Source organism: Choloepus didactylus, chromosome 9 (assembly GCF_015220235.1).
Source record: "Choloepus didactylus isolate mChoDid1 chromosome 9, mChoDid1.pri, whole genome shotgun sequence".
Classification (NCBI taxonomy): Eukaryota; Metazoa; Chordata; class Mammalia; order Pilosa; family Megalonychidae; genus Choloepus; species Choloepus didactylus.
The window spans coordinates 13,845,204-13,866,707 of NC_051315.1; the positions used below are offsets into that span (position 1 = coordinate 13,845,204).

General features: G+C 52.0%; 1 long non-coding RNA gene across 1 annotated transcript; it reads right to left on the reverse strand.

The window, feature by feature from the left end:
- Positions 1 to 5,951: 5,951 nt before the first annotated feature.
- LOC119544102 lies at positions 5,952 to 21,046 on the reverse strand. The gene is made up of 3 exons (XR_005218758.1): positions 20,904 to 21,046; positions 15,336 to 15,470; positions 5,952 to 6,136 (listed from the first exon to the last, which is right to left on the reverse strand). It is a non-coding gene; the product is annotated as an uncharacterized LOC119544102 (long non-coding RNA).
- Positions 21,047 to 21,504: the final 458 nt, after the last annotated feature.

The window sequence follows — 21,504 nt, forward strand, 5'->3', positions numbered from 1 at the left end:
ACTGTGAGGGAGAAGGGGTAGGACGCTTCTCAAGAGGAATATCTCTGGAAGGGGAAATCACACATTTTTCCATGGAGGAATATAATTAAGTGTACAGGGTTGGAGTCAGGAAGCCCAGGTTCAAAGGCTGGCTCTACCTTATAACTAAAAGTCAGTTAGGAAATTGCTTAACCTCTCTGGGCCTCAGTCTCTCCAGCTGTCCAATAGGGGCCATACTTCCCTCATATGTGTGAAGATTTAAGAGAGATTACAGTGTTGGGAACGTGGGGAGTGCTCAGTGAATGTTTGCTTGAAGGATGGTTGCCACCAGAGGCCACAGTTTACAGCCCCGTGTGCCAGAACCAACCTGGGGATGGCATTTCCTCCAGACCCATCTGTATCTGGGAGCATGCAGCACTGTCACTACAGACGAATCATGTTGGGTGCAGCCGGATGGAGGGCTGGTGGAAGGGCCTGCTCTGATGGTACAGGTTTATCAAACCCATGTTTAGGCAGGAGAGCTGCCCGCAGCAGCCTGCCCAAGTGGCATGATAGCCCAGGGGACAGGATCAGGGTCACAGACAAACCTGGATTTTCCTGCCCCCTTCTCCTCCCAGAACCCACAACAGCCATAGTCAGTTTTCTTGCCTTTGCTGGAGTGTAGGCTTGCCACCCCTTTGTACACTAACAGGATGCTACCTGGAGGCATTGGGCTTTTAGGGGAATACCACACTTACTCCCTGCCCACCCCTCCACCCCCCCCCAAACTACCCACCTCCACCTCTTAAACTCTAGGGGACCTACTGGGAACTCCATCAACTTCTGTTCAGCTCTTGAGCTAGGTGTAGCAGATTCAGAGAGGGGAGGCAGAACCCTTTTGGAGGGGCTGTCTCACAGAGGACCTCAGCTCCAAAATGTGTCCCTGCCAGGGGGAGAACACCAGGCAGCCAGCCACAGGCCTCGGCTGCCTCTGGGATTGCCAGGTCTCAGGAGAACACTGGGCGGCTGCTGCAGAAACACTGATCCCTGGCTCTGCCCAAACTGGGTCTTTCCACCCTCCAGTAGCTGTGGAAAGAGCATTCTAGACACTCCCTCCTCCAAGAGTATTTATTGAGTACCGTGTGGGTCTTCGGTGCTGCTTGCCACATATTTCTACTTCTCCGTCCTCTGGATACTGGGTACGATTGGACTTCCCAGTCCCCCTCTGGTTGGGTGGGGCCCTGTGACTGACTCTAACCAATGAATTGTGAGCCAAAGTGACACATAAATCATTTCTAGGCTGGAGAAATGTAATTGCCAGTGCAATTTTCTCCCTGCTGTGAACACTGGGAATGTTTAAGAGAGTGGGTGCGCCATCAGCCTGGGTGTCTACAGTGGGCAGAGCCCCCTATCAACCTGTAATGGACATTTAGCATGACTGAGAAATAAATCCTTTTCGAGTTGTGGGGTTACAGAAAAATCATGCAAACAATACAGGGTTCCCATATAACCCTCATTAGTAACAGCTTTCATTGGTGTGGTACATTTGTTAAAACTGACTTGAGAAGTAAGTCTTCTGTGGTTTAGAACATGATGATTTGGAAGCTGTTTGTTACGCAGCATAGCTTAGCCTGCTCTGACCGCTTCTGGGGCATATGGTATGCCAAGCCTGGAGCTGGGACACAGCGGTGAATGACTCAGACAAGGGAACAGATAATAAGCCAGCAGCTGGCTTATCAATCATCGCCACTTAATAATTATCCATTGTGTAATTACAAATACTTTAGATGGCGTGGCCAAAAGAGCTCCCTCTTAGTTGGTGACATTTAAGCTGGAACCTTTAGGATGAAAAGGAGTCAATCTTGCAGAGAGTTAGGGGTGAGGGGAAGCAGAGGAATGAGCAGGTGCAAAGCCCTAAGGCCAAAGAGGCCTGGTACCCCTGGGAGACACACAGGGGGCAGGACGGAGTGCAATGAGCCAGGGGGAGTGGGAAGTGGGGGGCAGATTAGGCAGGGTTCTCCAGGTGATGCTAAGGAGTCCAGAATTTACCCCAAGTGTGGCACGAAGTTACCGAGGAGATTCAAGCCAGGAAGGTAACAAGCTTTTAGTTTTAAAAAGGTCACTCTGGCTGTGGTGTGGAGACGGGGCTGGAGGGCCCAGATGTGAGAACCGAGGTTAGGTCCAGGGGTCCATCCAGGCAGAGTGGGGGCCAGAGGTTGACCAGGGGAATCTCTCCTGGGTAACAGCAGATCTTGGGAGACTGCAGGAGGAGGGGAGCAAGAAAGCCAAGAGCTAAACCAGGAAAGCCCTCCTGCCAAATCCAGGAGGAGCCAGAGACAAGGTTTGGAGTCTGGATTCCCAGGAATGCTTTGGCACCAGGGAGATGAGTGCTGGAAAGCCAGGCAGGAGGGTGTGAAGAGGGACGGCTGATACTTCCCTGGAGTAAATGGTCCCATGAGACACTTGCTTCCGTGAGCCGGCAGTGTTGTGTAAATAGAGGGTATTCTTAGAAAGAGCCTGACAAGCGCTCCAGCATCCGCCACGCGCATTTGATTCTTAGTGACTGCCTCAGTTAGAAAGGAAAGGGGGCCCCAATGTGCAGAGAGGGGAAAAAGTCATTCCCATCTACTGAAGGTTATGGGAAGAATCTACTCGAAGCAGCAAAAGGAGATGGAGTGAGCCTTCAGCACTTCAGTCCTCGCTATTGTGTGCCCAGATCTTCTCAGGAAGGGGTCTCATGGGCTCACTCACGTGCAGGAATCAATGGTAAGGACGGCTCGAAGTGTACCCACTCCCTCTTAGACATCTGCATTGTCCAGCTGATCGAACCCCAGGGGAAGTATTTGGGGGACAGCCAGATACTCCTTGGATGTCGTGATTTATTCTTCCTCGGAAAAAGGTTCCAACTCCCGAGTTCTCACCACCCCGGGCCCCGGGGAAGGGTAGGGCAGTATTGGAATCCTCCCAGGAAGCCTGGGAAACACTCCAAGCCCCTTTCCTTCCAGCCTTTTGCTGGCAGCTGCCAAGAAAAAAGTCCCTGGCATTTACTTACTCCCAAACAACTGCAAAATCTTAACTATTTTTGCCCAATTCAGCAATTGCCACTGTAACAGGTTTACTGGGAGTTTTTAAAACCACTTTTAGTTAAGTACGGAGAGATTCTCTTTCACCATTACCATCTCTGTGTGGGTCCCGCCAGCCCTTTCCAGCCCACGGGAGCTGACCAGCTGTTCCCGGAATCACACTGCTGGAAAGTCAGGGGCCAAGTAATCAGCTGGAGGATGAGCTCTCAACTTGGAAAAGAAATTAATCTACTCAGGAGACATATTGGGGGAAAAAATGATTCATTTCTATTTTGAATTACTGAAATTAGCCAGACTTATCTTTCTGCCATCAAAGCTTACAAAGAGTTATCTCCCAGAAATGAAGTAAAGCCTGTTTAGTAATTGCATAAGAAGACTTCCTCATTATGGCTGAGCTCTACCTCGTGCCTGCCATCTTCGTGGAGATGTGTGCTTCATGCTTCCTAAAATGTGCACAGCCACAGGTCGTGTGCTGCCCTCCAGGTCACCAGATAAAGCTGGTGCAGGCTGATGGCTGCACAGCACCCGACTAGGTTTGAGTTTCTAGGAAGCAGACTGTCTGACAACGTGAAAAGACCCTGCTTAGTCCAATCGGGGGTGACAGCGGCACAGGGTCTCCTCCCCCACAGAATCCTTCGCACACTCCTCAGTGGCCTCCATGTCCCCGGCGCGCCCCTAAAATGTCAGTGCTCCTGAGGTCCCAGCCTCAGCCCCTGCCTTTCCTGGGGAACCGCACGCACATTTGCTCCCCCCTGCCCCCCAGAACCTGCTGATGACATCCAACCAGGTCTGGGTCCCAGCCTGATACTCTCCTGATCTGCAGCCAGTTCTGGACAGCTGGCTGGACAGACAGACAGACAAAGAGGCCACGACAACTCAAGTTAGGAAGGGGGATGAGGAAGGAATGATGAGGGCTGAATGTCTCCTTGACATTTGCTCCCTGGCAACAACAATCCCATGAGGCTGGCAGACCTCCCGTTATAGACGAGGACCCTGGGCCTCAGAGGGGCAAGAGGTCACAGAGGACAGGAGGGGTAGAGCCGGGGTCAAACCCAGGCCGGGGCTTGCTCTGACCTTCTCCTTGGCCCGGCAGTAAGGGCATCCGGCCTCCTCCCGGGGGGCCAGGCTCCTCTGGGCCCTTCCTTTGCCTTGTGCTGCTTGAGGCAGATGCCAGCTCCCCAGGGAGAGGGGGTGGGTGCATTTCAGAGGAAAGTGCTCTGCTCAGCTCCTCTGCGGGCCTGGGAATGCCCTCCCACTCCCCCTCTTCCAAGCCCATCCCCTGCCCACCCCTCCACTGGGATTGGGGTGGTCCCTCAGTCAACTCCCAACAGCCTCTCTCATTCCGCAAAGGCCAAACCCCTTCCTGATGAATTATTATTAGTAATTTTTATTAGCACCATTTAAAAATGTGGTTCTTTTCTTTCTTTTTTCTTAATTGGCAGCCCAATTTCTTCCCTGCACCCGCTCCAGCAAGCAGGAGAGGCCACAGGGTCCCAGGTGGGAGGATGCAGGGTGGCCCATGGGGGATAAAGAACCCCGGGCTGGGAGGCCCCTGCTTTGGAAGGAAGGGACAACAGCTACCAGCCGGCTTACACCCTCAGCCCCTGTTCCTCCTTTTTGCAAACATCCTCCCAAAGAAGGCCAATGTACGTAAAACATACAACTCTAGGGGATGATTCCACTTCCCAGAATAAATTATTAACAGTGGTGGTGAAGAAATTTGGCATTCAGGAACACAAAGTGAGGTTTGTGTGGCCTGGGGCAGTGGGTGCAGGGGAGTGGGGATGGGAAGGAAGTTGGCCACACAGGCGAGTCGAGGGCACCACCAGGATGGAGGCCCACCAGGGGCTTGTCAGGAAGTAGAGCCAGCAAAGCCCCATCTTGTCCACCCCTGAAGCCACCTCTGTGAAGCCCTGAGCGGACACGGCTAGAGACCTCTCCTCAGATCACCCGATGCTTAAACATGCGAGCTGAGTCCTTTGGTTCACCAGAAGCAGCCTAGCTGGATCGCTGTCATTGGATATTTACAGTTAAATGTGACTCCCTCTCGTGGCCCTGCAGCTGAGAGCTGTGTGTTAAAGTGTCTGGTCCACAGTACAGCCTCAACAAATACCTGTGTGTGGATGGGTGGATGCGGGAAAGGAAGAAGGAAGGGTTGTAGAAAGCTCAAAGATGAGGGAGTGCCATTCATGAACTGGGGGTATGCTGGTGACATAGGTAGCCCACCATGAGGGCACTGTCTCCAGAAGGTTCCAGATAGAGCTCACATGTGGTGCCTGGAAGCAGACTTCTCACTGAGAAGGCATGTCTGAGATCGAGGTTAGGACATGGAAATGGTAAGCTTTGATGGAAGGGAGGTTTGGAATGATCTAGAACAAGACCTGGGACGGCAGGCCAGTATAGGGTTTTAACGTGACTTTGGAGCTGGAGAGACCTGGGCTCATATCGCAGCTCTGTCAGTACATGCTGTGTGACCTGGGGCAAGTCCATTCACCTCTCTGAGCTTGTGGTGCTTCGTCTGTCAAATGAGGATGAGGCACCCCTGAGTCCCGGGGTCCTGTGCAGCTCTGCACCTGGGTACCACCCCCTGCGCCAGGGAGAGCTCAGCCACCTGACTGCCACTGCTTGTTGCAGAAACTCCCCTCCTTCCATCCCCACCTCCCAGCTGCTGAAATCCCACACACTTTCAGACCATCAGATGGAGGAAAAACAAACATTAAGGGTAACAGCTGTTTTACTTTCCAGGCTGCTAAAACAAATTCCACACAATGGGCTGGCCCAACAAAGGAGTTTATTGGCTCATGGTTTCAGAGGCCAGAAGGTTCCCTTCCTCCTGGGGTTGGTGTCTTCTGCCTGGCCGGCAATCTTTGGGGTTCCTTGGCCTTTCTGTCACATGGTGATGCACAAGGCAGCATCTTCTCCTTTCTCTTCTGGGTTCTGTTGACTTCCAGCTTCTCCCCGTGGCCTCTCTGTGTCCAATTTCCTTCACTTATAAGGACTTCAGCCATATTGGGTTAAGGCCACCCTCCTTCAATCTGGGGACAGCTTAACTCATTACATCTTCAAAAGTCCTATTTACAGACGGTTCACACCCACTGGAATAGATTAAGATTAGGAACATGTTTCTCTGGGGTACGTAACTCCAAGCCACCACAACAGCCTGGATTTTTCTGACATGAGCTGGCTCGTTCTTAAGGGGAAAAGCAAGCCCCCTCTGCAGCGCAGCCTCCACCCCATCCTCTCTTTGTGTTTGGGCTTCTGGGGCTTCTGGAGATTTCCTGTCAGGACGCCCCCTCCCTCCAGAAATTCCCCAGTGGCAGCCAAGCTCAGTGATAAGAAAAGGGAGCGACTTCCAGAAAGAGCCTGCACATTTCCGAGGCGGTGAAGGCGGGCAGCAGCCCCCAACCCTGCACCTCCTCGCCCCAAAACACTCCCAGGTGGCCTGGAAAGCACGAAGGAGGAATGAGACGTGGGTGAGATGGCAGCCCCTCCACTGCTTGTCACTCCTGTCCCTGCCCCAGTACCTGGGGCATTAGGACTGGGCAGGGCAGGGGGGGACGGACGGAAGGGGAGATGTGTGTCGTGCACTCGAGCTGCTGTCGTTCACCAAGCACTCAGTGAACGATTATGTATCGGCCGCTGACCAGTTGCCAGGCACTGTGCTGGGTGTCAGGGCCCAAGGATGAGCAGAGACTCATGGGGCACATGGTCTACCGGGGGCCCCCAGACAAGCCAGCAGGCGATACGCAGGGACGGGGGCCCAGGGAGGGCTGGCTGAGCTTGGCCCCCCACCTCCTCCCGCCACATTGCCGGGGTTACAAGCCTCTGTGTGCCCTCCTCACTTGCAACTGCCTCAGCAGAGTGAGCAGTAAAAACTGGGGAAACTGAACAGAAGTACAAAGTCTAGTAATAAGGAACCACCCAACCAAAAACAGACAGGGCCTCTGGCATGGAATCTGATTACAGCCAGGAATGTCAGGAAGCTGGGACTGGACAGGGAAATGCAAGCTGGGGGCGTCCTCAGGAAGGGCCCCATCCATCTTCTTTGCCCAGGCAAAGTTCAATGACAAACAGCACACTGCAGATTTCCACTTTTATTCCAGGAAGGATGATGCAAGGCTGCAGGGAGGCAGGGAGGCTGGAACCAGGGTCTGTGACCAAGCCCGAGTCAGGGCCATCTGCCCGGGGTCCTTGCTCCACAGGCCAGCGAGCCGCCCCTCCCAGGCCCACCTACCCCCACCCGCCCTGCACAGCATCGAGGCAAAGCCTTGCCCCACTCAGCACCTTCAGGGGCCCCCACTGCCTCCTGGTGGAGTCGAGGCTCTCTGCCTTCCCACAAGGCCCATCCCTCTGGTCCTCAGATAGCACCCCAAACTTCAGCCCTTCTGGCTGCTGGGCTCCCCCAGCCATGTCACACTTCTCCTTCTGCCCTCTGCCCTGGAGCTCCTGACTCTATTTGTCCTTCAGACTCAGCCCAAGTAACGGGGCCCCCCAGAAGCCTCCCTGCTGCCCCCACAGCCCCCCTGGATGGATAAGGGGCCCCTCCCCCAGCTTCCCTCCACCCCAGCCCTGATCACTCTCTAGGGCCAGGAACCGCATCTTTCAGCTGTATCCCCGTGCCTGACACAGACAGGAAAGGAAGGAGCATCTATTGAGCACCAACTGTGTACTAGCCACTTTCATGAAGGTCATCGCAGGTAATGCTCATGACAAACCTATGACATCCTGTCATCCTATTTTACAGGGAAGGGGAAGGGACCTCAGAAGAAGGGAGATCTCAGAGGATTCAGAGCATGGAGACTCCGCACTAGAGGGAAGGAGGCAGCCAGACGTTTCCTGGGACAGGCAGAGCGTGAATGGGGCTTGAGAAAGGAAGAGGATTCCAGCGAACACAAAAGTGGGAGAGAGAGGAGGAGGGCACTCCGGGCAGGGCAGCCCGGGAGGACTTGGCAAGGCTAACCAGGACGGTGTCACAGAGGGATCGGAGTATGTTTTGAAAAACCCTCAGAAGCAGGAAGCCTGGAAAACAGAAAGAACAGCTGGCCTGACAAGGAAACAGGGGAGGCATGTTTCAGGGAGGGGAAACCCTGGTTTACAGCCTCCGTGTAGAAAACCATTCCCAGGCACCCGAGCCTCCCGAGACAGCTCTGGGAGGCAGACTGGCTGTCCCCACCCTCCCGTGACTCACCTCTCCTCCTGCCAGGGGCCCTCCAGGACTGAGTGCTCCTTCACTTCCCGCCCCTCAGCCCTTGCAGTGGCCTCTCTGTAGCTGGGGAGAGTGTGCAGTGCAGTGTGTGTGTGTGTGTGTGTGTGTGTGTGTGTGTGTGTGTGTGTGTGTGTGTGTACACCAGGTGCAGACACACATGTGCTGGAGCAAACTAAAGGTGGGGACTGTCTTACCCCAAGACCTGCACACAGCTCTGCTCCCCAGAAGCCCCTGCACTGGGTCAGCACTGGGAGTGCACGCCCCTACTGAAATGGGGCAATTACACAGAAGTCGTCAGAGGAGTGGGGACTCTTAGCCAATGACTGACAAAGACCCCTGGAAAGAAACAAGACTTCAGAGACAGAGGAAGGCCACAGTGACAATTTGGGGGGGCACCTCATTGCACTTTTTCCAGAGTGATCGGGGGAGAAGTGATTCAGTCTCTGGCCCATCCTCCCGGCCCCAGATCAGCCCCAGGGCTCCTGGATACCCCAGACTCTGCATCTGTTGAGGCCAAGGCAGAATGCTCCCAGTGGCCTCTGACACCCCCACCCTCCCCCAGGCCCTTCCTTGCCGGCCCCTCAGCCCTCAAGTTGGCCACGTGGTTTGGCACCCTTGGAACTGGATGGGGGCCATTCATGGAGGCTGTTCCTGTGTCCATTCAAAGGAGGTCTGGGGGACTTATGGGAAAGGCAGAACTGCCTGGAGAGCCCCTTACTCCAGACTCAGTGCCCCCCCACCCCAGTGCCTTTGGGAAGGAAGACACCACTCAGGGGGAAGGGGGCACTGCTGGGGGTCCTGTCCCACTTGGCAGCAGCCAGCTCCAAGCCATAGCCACAGCTCACACCTGGCTCTTCCATCTGTCTTATACATGATTGAAGATTTAGCCAAACCACTGGTCTGACAGAATTCCCCTGAAGCCCCAGATTAATTGGTTTTTGGAATCTACTACCCAAACTGCCGAAATCCTGGGATCCCACAAGGGCTTAGATGTGGAGATCATGACCCTGAAGCCAGAACCATCAGACACCTGGGCCACACCTGCCTGCGGAATGAGCCTGGGAAAGCAGATCTGGGGTCTGAGCCTACGGGACCTGGGCTGGCAAGCATCTGAGCTCAGGGAGGCTCTGCAGGATGGGGCCTCAGCTGGTCTCCTGGGCCAGCAGCAGAAGGGCAGATGTGTGCTGAGGTTACTTACTCGAGGGGCAGCGGCACCTGGGCCTGGAGAGCCCAAGGCTGCCTGGGGCTTCCGCAACCTCTGTCCTCCCCAGCCCAGCAGGGTCAGGCAGAGCAGGCCAAAGTCACCTGCTGTCCCTCCTTCCCCATCTCTCCCCTCAAATCTTCCTTAGGAGGTGAGGAACTGGGGAAAAATGCAGAAATGTTGGACTCCCAACATGGGTTATTACTGATATTCTCAAAAACTTTGCGGTCTAACAATTTAGACGGCTTGCCCTTATGATGCTTGTTACTGCAAAGGAGAGGCTAAGCCTGCTTATAAATGTGCCTAAGAGTCTCCCCCAGAGAACCTCTTTGTTGCTCAGATGTGGCCTCTCTCTAAGCCCACGAGGCAGGTGAACTCACTGTCCACCCTCCTGTGTGGGACGACTCCCAGGGACAAGCCTGGGCCTGGTATTGTGGGACTAAGAAAGCCTTCTGGACCAAAAGGGGGACGTAAAATGAAACAAAATCAAGTTTCAGTGGCTGAGAGATTTCAAGTGGAGTTAAGAGGTCATTCTGTAGGTTATTCTCATGCATTATATAGATATCCCTTTTTAGGTTTTAGTGTATTGGAATATCCAGAAGGAAGTACCTGAAACTGTCGAACTGCAACCCAGTAACCTTGATTCTTGAAGGCGATTGCATAACTATGTAGCTTACATGCTGTGACTGTGTGATTATGAAAACCTTGTGGCTCTCACTCTCTTTATCCAGTGTATAGATAGATGAATAGAAAAATGGGGACAAAAACTAAATGAAAAATAAGGTGGGATGGGGGGATGGAATGTTTTAGGTGTTCTTTTTTAGTTCTATTTCTTTTGGAATAAGGAAAATGTTCAAAAATTGATTCTGGTGATGAGTGCACAACTATATGATGGTACTGTGAATAACTGATTCTACACTGTGGATGATTGTAGGGTATGTGAATATACCTCAGTAAAACTGTATTAAAAGAAATCTTCCTTAGGAGGAAGGAGTGGATCTGGGATTTGCCTGGAACACAGTAGGAGCTCAATAAATGCCACTTCTTCATTCAGTGCTGGGAGTTGTGTGCCTCTGGTTCAAAGGGAACCCTGGAGGCAGACTCATGTGGGGTCTGAGCTTCAGGGTCCTCAAATGCAAAAGTGCAGAGGAAACTATTAGCTATCTCACAGCCTACAGCAGAGTCTGGCTGGCAGCACATGCCATGCTAGTGTTCGCTGTTCTTATCCTTTACCTGAAAAGACGGACCCAGCTGCGTCCAAATGAGGGGTTGGGACAAAATAAAATCTAGAGTCTAGTCTTAGGGGTGGGGATATGGTCACCCTGGGTCTCCACCCTGACCTCTAACCCACACGCCCCCATGGAAGCACCATGGTGCCACACAACGGGGGGTCGGCTTTCAGCATGAGCCCAAGCAGTAACTTTTCCCACCAAAGAGGCAATAAAATCACACTTCCTTCTCCAAAGCTCCACGCACAACACTGATGTTGACAGAGGTTACAAGGCGGCTTCCAGTGATCTCTTTCTAATCCAAGAGAGAAAGGGTTCCGATTGCTTAAAGGGTTAGCCAGCGACATGGGCAGCCAGCCAGACCCCGGGAAGGGAATCCATGGGTGATAACGTTGGCAGGACGGCTGTGGGAGTCATGCCCTTCCCAGCAGCAGAGCAGCTGGCAGTTCTGGAAGGCTTACCTGCCTGGCACTGGTCAGACTGCTTCGGGGCCTTGGCTCAGTTGGAGCACGGTGGCCTCCCTGTCACATGGGCGTGACTGTCACCCCACTGCACAGTCCAGGAAGACAGAGGTACAAAGACCAAGCTGTCTGCCCAAGCTGTGGCCAGGGAGCAGCAGAGACAGGATTCCACCAGGGCCACCCGGCAGAGGCCCAGGCTTCAAACCACAACCCGACCCTGCAAACAGAGGCTGAAAATCCGCCGCCGGGGGCACGAAGCTGGCAAGTGGCCTTGCCAGCTGCAACGGGCCAGACCAGGAAAAGGGGCCACCCAGCAAGGAGCTGAAAGAAGAAGGGCCTAAAATGATGCCGCGTGCCAGGCCTGCTAGGGTTATTGCTTCTGATTAGGTGGAAAGGTGCAAAGCTGGCACCCACCATGTCTGTGGGTGCTGCAGAACCCAGGCCCGAGATGCAGGAAGACGAAGCCAGACCCAGCCCATGGGCCTGATGCCCCCCGTGCTCCCTCTAGCCCTCCCCTGGGATGAAGGAAAGAAAAGAAACCCAGGTTTCTACTGTGAACAATGAGGACAAGACAGTGGCTCCAACAGATGCTCACTCATGGGACTGAGGCAGAATCTGCTGGTTGGACTGTGGTGGTCATGACAGGACCTGTGTCATGGAAAAGGGAGAAAAACCAGGTGCTCGGGAGCTTGTCACCCACCACCTCCCTGTTGGCCCATTGGTCACCCACTGAGCTCGCTGTCACTGGTGGTGTGAACTGTGGGCAAGGCCGCACCTCACCTCAAGGCGTGGGCCAGAAAAGCCCCTGGGACTTCTGCAAAATCCTACTGCTCCACACTGCCAAGAGCATCCTAAATTAATACATCAGAAAGGGGGTTCTTGTCCACTCACCCCTATATTCATCCAAGGTCAATATGCACATTTTTTTAATGGTCAGAAGTGGGTTACTTAGGAAATAATTCTTTAAAAACTGCTCTCGCGCCCATGGTGTGTGCAAATATCTGTCCGCGTCCCTGCTTTCATTTCTTTGGGGTGTGTCCCTCCACCCCATTCCCACCAGACCCTGGGCCACCTCTCCAAGGTGGCTGCAGCCTCGCCTCCCTCCCCACCCACCACTGTGATGAAAGTACACTGTAGTGGGGCATTTGGCCTTGGCCAAAGTGGCCTTCCGGATTATTCCTTGTATTCAGAGTTGGCTTTTGGCTTAAGAAGGGGATTTTTAGTCAATAAAGGAAAAATTCTTTAAAAAACAAAAAACACAAATGCTGGCAGATACCCCAAGCTAAATCGATGGCCGCCTGTATCACTCTTGTCATCACCTGGCCATCGTCATCACTCCATAGAACAGTGGAAATGGTTTTCTTGCCACCCTTCCAGAGCTCCTCTCAGCCCCAAAGGGGAAAACTGGGCCATCTATTCACTGCTAAATGTCTTCCTGTTTTGTTGTTAATTTAAAAAATTTTCTAGGCATTCCCCATACCGCTCTGCTCCCCCCACCCACCCCCAGCCCCAAGCGTGTCATCCACACTTGCCCTTTTGCTGACGCATCTGTTGTCCTGGCACCAAGGCTCATAAACCACTTTCATTTTCACTGAGTTTTTTTTTAATCACCCCCTTAGAAACTGTAAAGAAGAACCTCTTTCTTCAGCCCCTCTGCTCGGTCAGAACACTCAAGAGTGCAAGAAATTGCCAGTCTTTGTGGGGGAAAATCTGGTAATGCTGGCTTTGCGACAGGAATTCATTAACTGAACAGCAATTCACCACCCAAAGCCTCCCTAGGTGAAGCTGGGACGTTTATGGCTGTTTCGGGCAATTTGGAAAGAACCTCTGCGATGGTAAATAATGTTGATGTTCTTACAGGAGAGAAAATAACATGATAAAAGACCAGGAGGAACTCTGTGGAATATCAGTTTCTTTCTTAGGTAGGAAGCTGTTACACAAGAAGGCAGGGTTTGCTTGGTCAGAGTTTCAATCTTATAGTATATCTTCAGCCTCAAGGATTTTATTTTCAGTTTGATTTGGCTGATACCCACTGAGAAAACATCCCAGGCCTCCAGATTAGCTGTTTCCCCTTCTCCCAGATGCTTCTGGACAGTTGCTGGAGACTCATTTCTAGACTTTGTGGTCTCGGCTTGTGGTTTAATGGTGTGTGTCCATACCAGAAGGGTTTCCTATCTCTGATGAAAGCAGAAGATGAGCTGGGACCAGACACATGGATGCCAGGCCTCCCACGGAGGGGGGCTCAGGACGTTTGATGGGGAATCTCTTGGGGCTGAAAAGGCTTTGCTGGGGCCATCTGGTTGAGAGGTTTAAAAGCTGACTGCACACTAGAATCATCTGGGGAGATTTCAAAACATTTGGGTTCTGGGCCCCACCCCCAGGGATTCCGATGTGGCAGGTCTGGGTTGAGGCCCAGGAATCTGCCCTGCTGCTTCATTGGAGACCCCTGGTCCACCCCTGCCCCCTTAATCTATAAAGCAGAACTGGACTCGGGGTGGGGAAGTCAACCAGGAGCCAACCACCTGGGTTACTGACCTAAGGAATATAAGTTCTTGTTTAGTTATACCCCACCTAACTCTAGATCTGAGGCTGGGCCCCTTGCCTGGCAGGCATTCTCTCTAGCAGCTGGGCAAGGTGTGGATGTGTGAGCATGTGTGTTTGTGTGTGTGTGTGTGTGTTTAGGGAAGTGTGTTCCTATGTGGAACATCTACTGAATGTCCCAGGCCCTATATCTTCATCATCTCATTTAATCCTCACTTCTATACTGTGAAGCAAATATCCCCATTTTGCAGAAGAGAAAAACAGGGGCTCAGAGAGGCTGTCATTTGCTCAAGGATACACAGCTGGTTAAACGATCCAGTTGGGATTTGAATCCAGGTGGGCCCCTCTTTAGCTTATGCTTAAATACACCAGGAGACCCTCTCCACATTGGTCTAGTTTAGACTTCCGTCACCGCCAATAGGACAACCTTCTCCTCCATTCACCCAGCTGGCCTGATCCTCATGCTGTAGCTTATTTCCAATGCCTGTCCCCCCCCCCACCTTATTTTCAGTTGATTTTTAATCTCATTCAGCCTAATGACCTCTGGTTCACTCTTGCACTCTTTCAGGGTTGTTCAGTGTTTCATGTTTGTGCATTTTGACGTAAAGTGGAGTACTCAGTCCTTGGGGCGGGGACCACAGGGCACCACGTCTCCCTACCCAGGGCCAAGCCCACCAGCTCCCAGCAGACAGTCTGACTATAATGGCAAAAGGCTCCAAGCAAGTGGGTAGGCCCAGGCTCCTTTGGTTACAGCTCCTCATAAAAGTCCCTGTCCAGATGCACAAATTGAAGTCTGGTGGCTTGACGGGCAGAAGGGAGCCGGTGTAGCCACAGGAACCTGAGGAAGGTCGGAGAGCTGGGCCGAACGAAGCTGGTCACCCGGGGTTGTGTCCTGGGAAACGAGAGCCCCTGAAGCTTTGACGCAAGGGGCTGCTGAGCCTCTGCAGCCCGTGTCAGTCACCACGTGTGCTGTCTGTCTCCTGCACGGCTAGATGGACAGCCCCAAACGCAAGAACCCATCCTATGCAACTGGTAGCTCCAGGGCCTGGCTCTTTGTTTATCTGTTTATTATTTTTTGCTATTTTGCACCAGTTGATGAAAGAATGAAAGGCAACCCCAAATGAAATTAGGATTCAAGTTTTCCCGATGGCTGTTTCTGCCCCAGTAAAGACATCGTTCATCTGTGGCACACTGACTTGGAATTTATGACAAATCCAGGTGAGAGCGAGCCTGGGGATCACCTTTGTTCAATGAATAAATCTTTGGCTGAGTCAATTAACAGCGTAACCAAGTCTGGAGAATACTTAAGTTACGCAGGCAAATTGTTCTAAATACTTTAGCAGCACCATATATATACAAATAGTTGATAACTGAATTGCCTACCATTGTTTAGCAATATTCCATAATTCAGGAAGTTTCCCACTCACCCCCACACAAAAAACACATCAGTTTGAACTAATCCTATTTAACTATATTTGATTGCCTCCGATTAAACGATCCCCATTTCAGTTTATCGCCCTCACTTTTGGAGGTTATTGACACCCAAGTAAGTCGCTGACTGCCCGAATACACACATGCACACCCACAAATGTGTCAGGACCTTCCCTCATTTTAAGTTGACTTTTAATCTAGTACAGCTCCCACATCTGAACCTACCTCTGCTTTCGGCCTCTTTGTGCCTTCTCTTTAATTCTTCACCCCTGCGGCACTTCCCAGGCCAAAGCTCTCCACAAGCTGCTGTCAGGAGGGACAGATTCATGCCCCCCACTTGTGCTGGCTGCTACTCCACTTCTGCAAAGACAACACAGTAAACAGAAAAAAGGAAAATCAGCCTCCAAAAACAGCAGGCTTTAGGGACCCAGGTTCTTTCCAATATTTGTTCCTTTAAGCCGGCAACTCTATTTCTGAGAATCTGCCCTAAGGAAACCATAGAATCCACAGTGCTCCTCCTTCCAGAAAAGACCAGAAATCACCCGAGTGCACAAGAAGGGAACGGGTGGGTAAAGCGCTGGTTAGCCGTGTGACATGAGATTGCGTTGCCACTAAGAAATTGCTCACGATGTGTTTATGATAATCTGAGAAAAGTTTCCATTTACTGTATTTCACATTTAAGATGCCATTGACTGTGAGACATACATTGTTTCATGTCACTTCATGTCCCACCAAGAAAGAAAAATTGCTGAGGATGGGGTTTCTAATAAGAGGCATCTAAATAAAGCTGGGACACGAAAGGTCTCTTCCCTTGCTGTATGGGCTAATGATAAATAGCCCTGCCAGGAAGAAAGAGGCAATGCAGAAATGGCCAAGCTCAACCTTGGCCCCAGGTGGAGGGAGGGAAAGGAATTGCCTCTGAGAACATGAACAAGCCAGCATACATCCAGGTTTGAGTCTGAAACACCTCAGGCAAATACTGTAACTGAATTTAATTTAAACTTAAAGTCATTTCAAGTTGGCAGTGCCCCGAAATGACTGGCAGAAGCAAACCCAGATACCCTCTGCAAGAGCTGGATTTCAACGCAGGTTTATGGTTCCTGGGAAACAACATCAATTGTACCATGCAAGATTTGGAGATGCCAAAAGGTGAAAATACCCAAGTCTTAGAATGGACATTAAGCAAAAGAGCAGGAAAAAAAGGGTATGTGAAAATGACATCTGTTTGCAGAGAAGACCATAACATTTCTAAGGAAATACAATCAAATATTAATAGTAGTTTTCTGTGAGTGGTGAGATTAGGGTTGTTGTTGTTTTTTCCCTTTAAACACAGCATTTTCCAGATTTTCTAAACTCAGCATGTATTTAGTGGCTGTGCTGGTTTGAATCTACTATGTACCCCAGAGAAGCCATGATCTTTTTTTTTTTAAACAGTTTTATTGAGGTATAGTCACACACCCTACAATCATCCACAGTACACAATAAACCATTCACAGCACCATCATATAGTTGTGCATTCATCACCAGAATCAACTTTTGAACATTTTTCTTACTCCAAAAAAATAAAAATATAAAAGAATGCCCAAAAATTCCATCCCCCCACCCTGTTCCACCCTATTTTTCATTTAATTTTTGTCACCATTTTTTTACTCATCTGTCCACACACTGGAAAAAAAGAGTGTGAGCCATGAGGTTTTCACAATCACATAGTTAGTCATACCATGTAAGCTACATAGTTACATAATCGTCTTCAAGAGTCAAGGCTACTGGATTGCAGCTTGACAGTTTCAGGTATTTCCTTCTAGCTATTCCAATACACTAAAAACTGAAAAAGGATATCTATGTAGCACATAAGGATGCCCTCCAGAGTGACCTCTTGACTCCATTTGAAATCTCTCAGTCACTGAAACTTTATTTCGTTTCATTTCACATTCCCCTTTTGGTCAAGATGTTCTCAATCCCATGATGCCAGGTCCAGGCTCATCCCAGGAAGTCATGTCCCACATTGCCAGGGAGATTTACAGCCCTGGGAGCCATGTCCCACATAGGGGGGAGGGCAGTGAGTTCACTTGCCACACTGAAGCCATGATCTTTTAATCTAATCTTGTGGGTGCAGACTTATCGTGGGTGGGATTTTTTTTTTAATTAAATTCAGTTTTATTGATATATATTCACATACCATACAGTCATCCATGGTGTACAATCAGCTGTTCACAGTACCATCATATAGTCATGCATTCATGACCCCAATCTCTTTTCGAACATTTTTCTTACATCAGAAAGAATCAGAATAAAAAATAAAAGTAAAAAAGAACACCCAAATCATCCCCCTCATCCCATCCTATTTTTCATTCAGTTTCTGTCCCCATTTTTCCACTAATCCATCCATACACCAGATAAAGGGAAAGCGATTGTGGGTGGGATCTTTTGATTAGATCATTTCCATGGAGGTGTGGCCCTGCCCACTAAAGGTGACTCTTGATTAGTTAGTTTACTGGAGTCCTTAAGAGAGCTAAGACTCAACACTGACCAAGGACACTTGGAGATGGACACAGAAAGACATTTGGAGATGCTAAGAGATGAAGCCCAGAGTTTGCCCTGGAGAAGCTAAGTGAGAACCCACAGATGCTTAAGGAGAAAGCCACTGAAATCAGCAGCTGAAAACAATGCAACCCAGGAGCAAAGGACCAGCAGACGCCAGCCACGTGCCTTCCCAGCTGACAGAGGTTCCGGACGCCATTGGCCTTTCCTCAGTGAGGGTATCCTCTTGTTGATGCCTTAGTGTGGACACTTTTATGGCCACAGAACTGTAAATCTGTAACCTAATAAATCCCCATTATAAAAGCCAATCCATTTCTGGTTTATTGCATTTCAGCAGCATTAACAAACCAGAACAGTGGCCAAATAGGAAACAGGAGAAATAGAACAGGGTGCCGTGAACAGGGAGGGGGATGACTTTAGATGGGATGGTCGGGGATCCCCTGAAGAAGCCAGCCTCGGAGAAGCCAAGGGAAAAATTCACCGCTGCACCCTGCACAGGCGTGGTAGAGGAGCAGATTTAATCCATGTTTGTTAAATACATAAATGACTTAAGTGACGAGTGCATTGGGGGCGGGGGACAGGGAGCTACTAAAGCACCAGCCTAGGTCTCAAGGAGCCCCGTGCAGAGTCTGGCTCTCGATGTGCCCTTCTCCCTGGACTGCACCATGGGTGGGGCCGGGACACCCACGGGCCATCAGCAGGGCACGGGGGAAAGTCTGCAGCTGCGGGTGTAGCTGAGAACCGCAGCGGTGGACTTGGCCTTGGATTTCTCATCTGTGAAATGAGATTAGTGCCTATTCCACCTCAGCCTCCCAGAGTCAGCTCCAAAGGACACAGTGCTCTGAGTTACTGAGCCCAGGCCAAGCACGAGGGGCTGGTGCACCCCGGAAGCTCCACGCAGGCCCCCGTGACACCGCCCTGCAAACTGAGACCCATTAGCTTAGGACAAGCGGCTTTGTCTCAGGCAGATGACCTTGCTGTGTGCTCAGCAAAGGGTAAAGATGCCACATCAGCTCCGCCTTCCTGCCCACCTGTGCCGTCCTGGGTACACAGGTCCAGCCCTGTGCTCGAAGCTGCGGGTGCAGAGTGGGAGCAGCAAACAGAGGCTGGCGATGTCCTGCGTGGGAGCCCCGGGACCTCAGCGGAGAGGGGAGGCTTCCCAAGGAGGGAACATGGGGCGGGAACAAGAGCCACCCTTGAGGCAGGAAGACTGAGCATACTGGTGGGTTTCACACATTGTTTCATTTTTCCCTCATGACTGGGGTAATGCAGGGCATCTCCGTCTCCCAGATGAGAGCATGGAGGCTGTTACTTGCCGAGGTCACAGAGCTTGCCAATGGCAGTGCCAGGATTCGCACCTGCCTTGGGATTCCGGACTCCATGCTCCCTGGCACACTGTCATACCGGTGAGGGGTGCGGGGTGTGTGTGTATGTATGTATGGGTGTCTGTGTGTGTGTTTGTGAGCTGGGGGTGGGGAGCAGGTCAGAAGGCAGGTCTGGCTGGGGCCTGGGGGCCAAGGGTAGTTAGTGGTGGGCACTGAGGCTGGCACACAGGGCACTGAGGCTGGCACACAGGGCCACGGCTCCCTTGAGAAGAGCTGACGTGAGCAAAGCCGCACATCAGTCTGAAGGGGGAGCCTCCTGGACTTTCTGTACAGGTCATCCTCCTGCCCCCAGCCACCCATGCGGGAGGACAGGCAGCAAGGGGATCCTGCCCCTGGGGCTGGGCCAGGGCCCAGGAGGAAGTCTGACTCCCACCCTAGTTCCAGAGGCTCAGAGGAATGGGCCCAGTGTGACTGGGTCCCTGGGAGCCCAGCCCTGTCACACTGGTCTGTGTAGGGAGGGGGCTCAGGCAAGGAAGCCCACCCTCTCCCAGAGCAGTGACCTCATGGGGCAGCACATACTCTTGCTTGGGGCAGGAAAAGCCGAGCTGGATCTGATCACTGGAAGTAAGCAGAATTCTATAGATGCCCCCCAAATTCCAATCCCCTGGTTATTCAATCAAACACTAATCTAGGTACTGCTGCAAAGGGGCTTTGCAGATGGAATTGAGGTTACTAACAGGCTGGCTTTAAAATAGATTATCCTGGATTATCTAGATGGTCCCAATGTAATCACATGAGCCCTTCACAACAGAAGAGGAAGGCAGAGGGTCAGTCAGAGAGATTCAAAGCTGGAGACAGACACGACTCACAGTCGGCTACTTGGGAGAGGCCACAAGCCAGGGAATGCGGGTGGCCAAGAGGGACCCCAGTTGAGCCAGCAAGGAATGGGGGACCTCAGTCCTACAACCACATGGACTGCATTCTGCCAACAACCTGCATGGACTTGGAAGCAGATTCACCACCAGAGCCACCAGAAATGACCACTGACACCTGGATTTCAGCCTCAGCGACTCACACAGAGAAGCCCTGAGCCATGCTGTGCAGACTTCTCGCTGGCAGAAACTGTGAGATGTAATAAGGGGGTGTTCGTTTAAGCAGCTAAGCTAGTGGCAGCTGAAGGAGTCTAATCCACCAGCCCTCTGCAGAACCACGCTGGCCGGGGAGTGGGCAGCAGGGAGCCTGGGCTGCTGGCGGTGAGAGGCTGCAGCCGTGGCTGCTGGTCCCGCCTGGCCCACTGGAACCAGGGAGGAAAGAAAATGCCAGGTCCAGGGCAGGACCCTCAAGTCATGAGTAGGGTGGGATTCCTCCACTCACTCATTCATTCACCACAGTTTTCAAATACCTGCCATGAGGTTTCCCAGGCCTTGAAGCCCTGCTCTGGGCCTCGGAGGACTGGGAAGGAGAGAGAGGTTATGTGGGTGTGGGTGACCCCAAGGAGAGGACAGCAGGGCCACGGCACACTCAGGGGATGGCAGTGGACTGGCAGGGCTGGCACAGGGACCATTAGAAAGGGACTTGGCCGGCAGGTGGGCCCCACAGGTGCGGCCAGGAGTTGGGGGGTCCAGGCCTGGGGCTGGGGAAGCCAGCTGAGGGGATGTCAGTGGACCCTCACCCTGCAGCTTCAGCACCCGGGAGCCAGGCTGTGAAGGCAGCAAGGACACACGACACCATGACAGATCACCTCAAGGCCACCTTCCTGCCTTAAATGGGGCACCCACAGATGGGAAAAGAAGTTCCCAACTCCTGTCCCTGCCGCGAAGCTGGCAGCAGAGGTGCCAAGGCCACCTGTCTCCCAGGGTGGGCCCAGGAGTGTTTACGGCTGTGCTAACAAGGCAGAGGCTTGGGGGGCTGCCAGAGGGCCCCTCACCTCTACATGCTTAACTGTCTTCAGCGTAGTGAAATGGAGTTCACGTTTCTTTAAACGCAAAGTGTTTTCCATGCATGGCTTCATCCAGTCCTCAAAACGATCCGATGTGCTTTCATTAGCCCGTTTTACAGATGAAGAGGAAGTTGGAGTGGTTCAGGGGTTTTCAATATTGTTTTTGCTGGCACAAATTTTCTTGAAAGGAAATAGCACAAGAAACCCAAGATGCAAATTAGAAGCAAATTAGAGCAACTCTGGCTGGGCTGTTAAGGGAGAAAGGCTGGAGTCCCATTTAGCAACCCCTTTCCACAGTGACTCCTGGGGGCTCCTCAGAAACCAGGGGTCTTGCTGACAGGCTCCATCTATGAAATTAGGGCATATGGCTGAGCCCTAGGGCCTGGCTGGGCCCGATCAGCTGGGAGACCCTCCCCAGGTACACCTGCTTGCCGCCGGCTGAGGTGGGAGTGGGTGAAGGCCGGGCTGGGACAGCCCACCCCACAGCATGGTCCCTGAACATCCTGTTGACGCCGGCATGTCCAAGAAAGCTGGCTCTGGGTCCAGACTATGGATGGCCCCACTTCCCTCCAGATGGGCCGGGACAAGG